Source organism: Gallus gallus, chromosome 10 (genome assembly GCF_016699485.2).
Source record: "Gallus gallus isolate bGalGal1 chromosome 10, bGalGal1.mat.broiler.GRCg7b, whole genome shotgun sequence".
NCBI lineage: Eukaryota > Metazoa > Chordata > Aves > Galliformes > Phasianidae > Gallus > Gallus gallus.
The window spans coordinates 19,459,566-19,466,995 of record NC_052541.1 but is presented as its reverse complement, the minus strand read 5'-3'; the positions used below and the strand labels follow the sequence as shown (position 1 = coordinate 19,466,995).

The 7,430-nt window shown below is 51.4% G+C and overlaps 1 long non-coding RNA gene across 1 annotated transcript; it reads right to left on the bottom strand.

Moving 5' to 3' along the window:
* Positions 1-1,424: 1,424 nt before the first annotated feature.
* Positions 1,425-2,457, bottom strand: LOC124417118. Its single transcript, XR_006931095.1, has 2 exons — positions 2,279-2,457; positions 1,425-2,008 (listed from the first exon to the last, which is right to left on the bottom strand). It is a non-coding gene; the product is annotated as an uncharacterized LOC124417118 (long non-coding RNA).
* Between the last annotated feature and the right edge of the window lie 4,973 nt (positions 2,458-7,430).

Genomic DNA, 7,430 nt, shown 5'->3' with positions numbered 1-7,430 from the left:
AAAAAAGAAAGAAAGAAAGAAAGAAAGAAAACCCACCAAAAATTAATTGGGACAGCTTCCAAACGAGCCCTTGCGATGAAAGCAGGGCACGGCGGGAGGCAGGTGAGCGTGCACAGCTCCGAGGGCCGCGCAGGTAATTGCAGAGACAATGATTTAGAGCGAAGCGCAGAGAGGGTTTTGGAAACCATGGCACCGGGTCCCCACGGTGCTCATTAAGGTTGTACAGATTGCATTTCCCATCTCCCCGCCAGCCCTCCAAAGTGCCTGTTATTAATTCATAAAAACATTGCGAGAGTGATTGAATCCAATGATTACTGGAGCAGGCAAACACGAGAGAGGGTAAAATATTCCGTGTCTCTCTATCAAAGCTCTCCAAGCACAAGAAACAGGGAGGAAAAAAAAAAAAAGGAGTGTTGTGAAATATTAATCAGAGCTGTTTGCCCCTGGGCAGAAAGCGGGGAACAGTGCAATCAATGTAGCAAGAGCTTTCCCAGTGACATCTATTTGAGAAGCTGATTACTGTGGGTAAACACAGCTAAATATTCTGGATCTTTGGGTTTCACCTCTCGTGTCGCCGCTGAGATCCGATTCCCTTATCAGCACTCTGCAGGCACCACCCGGGGGATCCGGCAGCCGCTCTCGCTGTCTTTGGCGGAGCGAGGAGCAGAGGGACGGGGCCTGATAGGGACTGCTGCAATTGCATTATGAACATTACGAAGGGGAGGAGCTCACGAGGGGCATTGCAGGAGCCCTGGCGGACCTCAGGATTTATTGCCTGCTTCGATCCCGGAAAGTGTAACTAATGGATGGAAGACACATAGGGAGCGCAAACAATTAATAGAAAATTACCAGAAAGAGGCACATTAGCATCATTACAGCCAGACCTGGGAGTGCCGTCCCTCGAGTCCAACGGCGGTGCAGAGAGCACTCCCACAGCTGCACAAACAGCACAGGGCACAGAAAGGACACCTCTGCCTCCTGTAGCAGCCATACCGTGCTTCTAATGGGGCTCTCACCATCAAGGTTGCCATTAATTAGCTGCGTGGTCTAATCTAATTGTTTCAAATGTAACTGAGTGGAGTAGAACCACGCGTGCAGTTCCATCTCCATCACGATGATGACTCTGGCCATGCACAGGCACTAGTGGCTCTCCTCCCAGCCAATGCTTTCCTTCCTTCCTTATTTTCCGTGCTGGGCTTGTCCATCATTTCCAAACACTGTGAAAACCCAATGGTGTGAAAGGGCTTTTCTTCCCGAGATCAAAAATACCACAATATCGGTCCTTAAAGAAAACCTCTCCAGTTCCCTATAGGAACGAAAGAGAAACGATTTTCCCCAAAAGCCATTTTTTTTCTAAAGGAAGGGGGGGAGGGGACTTAAAAAAAAAACCTTCAGCGAAATGTTTCAACTGGTTCTCGTTTTCAGGAAGCTGTTAATTGCTTGTCATGCACTTTGAAAATAATTCTCTCCTCGCACTTCCAACTTGAGCAGAGCTGCAGCCCACACAGGCGCTGCCGCCCCGCGCGGCCCTTCCAGCACAGCCAAAGCAAACGGCTCTGGGAGCGGAGCGTGTATCTCTCCCAGATGTTTGAGCATTCAAATAAGCGTTAGGAAATGTGTGCGAGAGTGATGATGGAATCCTTTCATTGTCAAACTTTCCTGGCTTGGCAGCAGCGCCGGGGCTGGCGCTGATCGGAGGAGAAGCCGTACCGATGTTGGCGGAGCGGTGCGTGAGCACAAGCCGTTTCCAGGAATGTTTTTGCTAAACATGTTTTGCTTTCAACAGGGTTGGCTCTGTGAGGAGGGCTTTCCCTGAGCAGAAAGGCTTCAAAAAGCAGCGAGAGGCTAGAAGGTGGCTGGCAGTGATGGTTGGGACTCAGGGGGTGCCCTTCCTGCCCCCAGCACCGCAAACGATGCGCCCGGGGGAACGCAGAGGTTGCACAGAGCAAAGAGAGGATGGATCCCTTGGAGCCAGCAGTGGGAAGGAAGCGCTCGTCCCTCCCAGAAGCTGAAATAGCAAAGAGAAACGTGTGACCAAAACGTTCGCTTCCAAAAGTGAACGATGAGCTCTTGCGCAGTGCTCCCGTCCGCCTGGGGAGCGGCAGATAACTGGAAGCAGCTGTGTGTGTGCGAGAGCCTGCTTTCCTCTCACTTGCTTCTGCAGCTCTCAGCCTTCTCCCAGTTGAGCTCTGAGCCCCAGAAATGTGCATGCAAAGCACTGGGCTTCCCCCCCCCCCCCCCCCCCCCCCCCCCCCCCCCGCTCCCCTGGGATGCTCACATTCCCCTGGAGCACAAGTGAGAATCTTTGTTTCCCTTGCGGTTAGCAAAAGAGCCGTGGACTCATGCCATGGAACCTGAGCTCTTCTTATCCAGAGCACACACAGAACACAGTTATGACCTCACAGCTCGTCTGCTGCCCAGCAGTTACAAACAGCTTTCCCCCCATGCTCACAAGGCCCTGGCTTTCTTTTTCTAACCCCCTGTACATCCACGTCTTTCCAATTTGGTCCGATTCTGAGTCATCTGGGTCTGAAGCGACCGCAGCGCAGAGCACAGCAAGTGTTTGCTGCTCAGCAGGGAGCTTCTGCTTCCCTGTTTTCCTTGGGTTTGGACTCAGCTTGAATGCTGTCACACAGGTTGGGACACCCCTCCATCGCCAGCGCACAGTACCCATCCAACCCATCAGCCTGGGCATCCCCATCAGGTGCCTCACTGCATGTTGCCTTCTGCAGAGTGGTTCAGGTGCTGCCACACCCAGATTGGTGGCAGAGGCACTTTGTGTCTAAATGCAGAGGAGTACACATCTTCTATATATACATTTGTACTATTTAAGTCCAAACAGGAGAATGTGACTGCAGGGTGAAGAGCAGCATTGTCCTTATGGGACAATGAGATGTAAGATGTAGAGCAGTAAATAGCAATGGGTGGAGCTGAAGAGGTCTGGGTGATGGAAACCACCCATGTGTACAAAGCTGGGGAGGAACCCCGGGGCAACCCACACTGCTTTGCTGTCCAATGGGAGCAGCCCCTCCCAGAGTGTGTTCCCTCCAGGTCCCCATGGAAAACAGGAAATGTGCCATTGGATGGGAAGAAATCAGCCACATTTTTGACCTAATAAGAAGGTCCTAAAAATAAAAAGGACGGACATGGGACTTGGCCATCACTGAGTGCAGGGAAATGAGCCTGTGTGAGTGCAGGAACACACAGCTACGCTCAGCCACTCCAGAACCAGCAGCAGCACCAGGCCTTGTGCTGTGGGGTTTTGTGGATGTAGTGGATAACCTCAATGAGTGCACAGGGATCCATATGGGAAACCTCTGCTGCATGGGAAAGGATGGCCTAGGGTTAGGGTTACAGTTAGGGTTAGGGTTACCCTAACATGGTACCCAGCACTGGTGCAGCGCACCGGTTTGGAGAGGCATTGCATTTCAAGGAGGGACACTGTCTGGGACAGCATGCCTCATGGGGGCTCTGTGAGCACAAAGGGGCACTGCCGGCATCAGATGCAACCTGCACACCCTGCAGCCCCAGCAGCCCTCCCAACCCCATTCGCCCTGCTGTTGGGAAGCCTCTCTCAGCCAGCACTGCTGCTCAAAGAACAACTTGTCTCAATATTTTCCTAAACAAACAAGGCCAACTGCGAGGTATTCCCCAAAGAAACTTTGAAAAGCAGGATCGTGTTTGTACTCGGGAACACGGTATGCAAATGCAGCAGCTGTCTGGAGCTGCACACAGCGATAGAGATGCGTTTAATATCTGTGCCTGGTGATCAAGCACCACTGAGACAACACTGCTTCCATCAGAGCATGGCTGTAAGAGCTGAACTCACTATTAATGCTGCTAATGGGAGAACAGCCCCAGCACCACCCATCCGAGAGTGCCATGCACACTGCTCACATGGAGATCTGCAGAGAGAGCACAGCTGAAAATGCAGCCAAAAATGCCCCAAATTCTCACCCTCCACGCAGCAGATGAGAGGCACTCCCCATGCAGCGACACTTTCCTTTCTAATGCTTTGTAATGCATTCCTCTTGGAGGGGTTCCTGTCCTTGGCAGCTGATGTGCAGCTGTTGGTGCCTTTCCTTCTGGTAGGTCACCAAGCACAGCCTTGGTGGTGTGTTGTTGTTGTTATTATTAATTTGATGTAATATTACAAAATAATTTCTACTTGGAGCTGGCTGGAGTGCATCAACCATAATTTGTGGCAATTCTGCTCATCAATCCCAGTGTGTTTCGCCCACAGCCCATCCTGCTGTTGCATTGGCTCCTCCCAAGGAGCAGGGCTGATCTGTTCAAACAGAGGTGAATCCCCAAAGATCTGTGGCATTCCACATGACTGGATGCTTTGTCGTGAGTTAGCACTCTCCCATTGCAAAGGCCTCATCTGGCCAATCAGTGAGTGAAGCCAGGACAACGCCGTGAGCATCCAAACCAATGGGGCTGGGATGGCCAGAGCTGAATTCCCAGACTGCAGTAAAGCTCATTCATCCCCCCACACTGACAGCAGTTAGAGGAATCCCGATCAGTTCACAAATGACTTTTGGAATAAACAAAAGACGGAGTCATGAGATAAAGCCTTTGCAATTAATGGTCTGTTCGGTTCCAGGCACAACGGAAAGGGGAGAAAGGGGAGATACAAAAAGCCTTCATCTTGTTTGGTGAAGAGCTGTCACGTGTTTTAAATAACAACATACGTGCTAATATCACAGCTGACCAATAAGGAAATCACGTACAGCTTCAACCACTCACACGTCCCTTTTTTACAGAACAGAAACCATTTTTCTGATCCAAACACATTCCTTCATGATAAATACACACAATTTGAGAAAAGGAAAATACTATTCTCTGAGTTCTTTCCTTCTCAAAAGATGGGAAACGATGGAGAAACTGGGGCACGGTCCTCCCGAACAGAAACAGGAGGCATTCATTCAAAGAACCCACAGGAAAAGCTCACCCTTTAGAGCTGGGATTGCCCTCAGGGCAATGGCTCTCCCCAGTTGGGTCAGAGGTGGGCAGGCTCCTGCCTGCTTTCAGTGGGGACATCCCAATGCAGTCAGCTCCATCCCAGCAGCATCCCCAACATCCGGGTCTTGCTCGGGTAAATGGTTCTGCTTTTGGGTTGCCTTAAATAAATAAATATGTTCTGGAGCTGATAAAGGGCTTTAAAAATTCATCAAAGAGAAGGAAGCTGGCGAGAGACAACCGAGAGCATGGCAGGACAGGCAGAGATTTCAGCCTGAAAGCCTTCTGCAAATGTCGGGCACCGCTTTGATTTGTGCTGAGTGCAACGGCGAGCTCTCCCTGCAACGCTGCGCCAGCAGCACCGATCCCGGCCATATGGGCTGGAGAGCATTTCAAGGGACTTCGTTAATAAGAACTAATTAACCTCCTGAAATGCATGTGTTGCTGGTGGCCCGATGTGTTTATTGATCAGATCCTCTCTGTGGTGGTTGGACGCTGTCTCCCTCTTCCTGCTGCCCGCACGCAGTGCTTATGGGCGATAAGGGAGCGGAGGCAGCTCCGGCACTGTGTGGAAACGTGGGGACACAGAGGGGATAAGGCAGACAAAGCACTTCACATGGTCCACTACACCTTTAATGTACAGAAAGTAATTAAAATGGGAGACAAATTCATCATCAGTCAGTTCAGTTCAAAGTGCAGCCAGGCTGTATCTTCCTTATGCATGGGTGGCATGATGTGCATATCCGTCATAAAACCTGCATTAAAAATTAGTCAAAGCTGTTAGTACATCACAGCAGACCAGATGGTTTATGCTCTGAAGTGTTTCAGGAACCTCATTTTATTATACATGAATGCCTCATGTCGTAGGCCTGGGCTGATATTTTCATTAAACACACTCCACAAAGCATTACAGCTCTGTTGTCATTTTATTCAGCACGGATGATTTCCTGCACACAGGGTTTATGGTTGCAGGCTTGTCACGGCTGCTCTCGCCTCTTGGCGTGGCTCAGCACGGCTCGGCACAGCTGGCAATGGCTCAGCTTGGCACAGCCCAGCACGGCTCAGCTCAGCTTGGCTCAGTGTGGCACAGCACAGCACAACTCAGCGCAGATTGGCACGGCTCAGCTTGACATGGCTTGGCATAGCACAGCATGGCTCAGTTTGGCACAGCTCAGCATGAATCGGCATGGCACAGCTCAGCACAGCTTGGTTTGGCTCAATGTGGGACAACGCAACACAGCATGGCTTGGCATGGCTCAGCATGGCACAGTGTATCTCGGCACAGCTCAGAATGGCCTAGCTTGGCTCAGTATGGCCCAACACTGCACAGCACGGCTCCCCATGGCTCATGGCATGACATGCCTTGGCACAGCTCAGTTTGGCACAGCACAGCCCTCAGCTGAGCCTTACCCACACCAATTGGCAGCAGGGCCAAGCCCCTACCTCCCTCCCTGACCCAGGGGGCTCAGCTGGTGCTCCTAACAGCAGTACTCTCCAGCTGGTTTCAGTTTAGGTTTCCCTTGCACCAAGCCACATGTGCTCCCAGTGCTCTGGGGATGTCTCTGACCCATTCTGTGGGAGCTTGGCTGAAGATGAGCATCTGAAGGAGGTAAGAGGAGACAAAGAGCTGCTGATAAAATCTAAATTAATAACTGCGAAGGAGACGCTTGGAGGACCGTCAGCTGCTGGTGCCAGAGCAGCCCGTTAGCATGGTGTGGCCCTGGATGGGAGTACACCCGGCTCAGCTTTGTGCTGCATTCACTGCAGGGCAGGGACTATAACAAAGCTGGGCATCTCTGAGTGCTGGACTGGGCTGCAGCAGCCCACACAGAAACCTCGTGTTTCCATAGCCCAGATCTCAGGAGATGAGCCCTGGGAACGAGGGATCGGACCCAAGGCACAGCGCTCTGTGCTCCATCCCTGCCCCTCCGGGATGCTCTGTGTCTGCACACAATGAGAGTAATTCAAAGCAAACCCCACAAACATGGGCAACCCTCCTTGGCAGAGGACAGCACAATGGATGCATGACATATTAAATCAAGTTGCCTAATGAGTTACAGAAAGGCCTGGGCTGCCAGAGCCGGGCGCGCCGTAGCCAGGCAGTGTTGGGTACCCACCGCAGTTGGGTGCGTCCCTCTGCAGCAGCAGTGTCATGGGCTGACCACAGTCTCAGTGATCTAATGAGCCCAGACACAAATGGATGTTAAATATGCGACCGCTGCTTTTGAATGTGGATGGAAGAGCCACAAAAATGTTTCAACAGAGATTTTGGTGCACGCATCTGCTTTAAAAAGCTCTTCTCCATGGAGCGTCTGGTGATTTCCTCAAGCAAGTTTCCCACTTCCTTGTGGGTTGGAGGCCTCAGTCACTCCGCTGTCTTTGAACAACAGCTCAGTGTGTGTGTTCCTTCAGCCCTTTGGAGCAGTAGCTCTTCAGCATTTTAGATTAAGTTTAAATTGGCTGAGGTC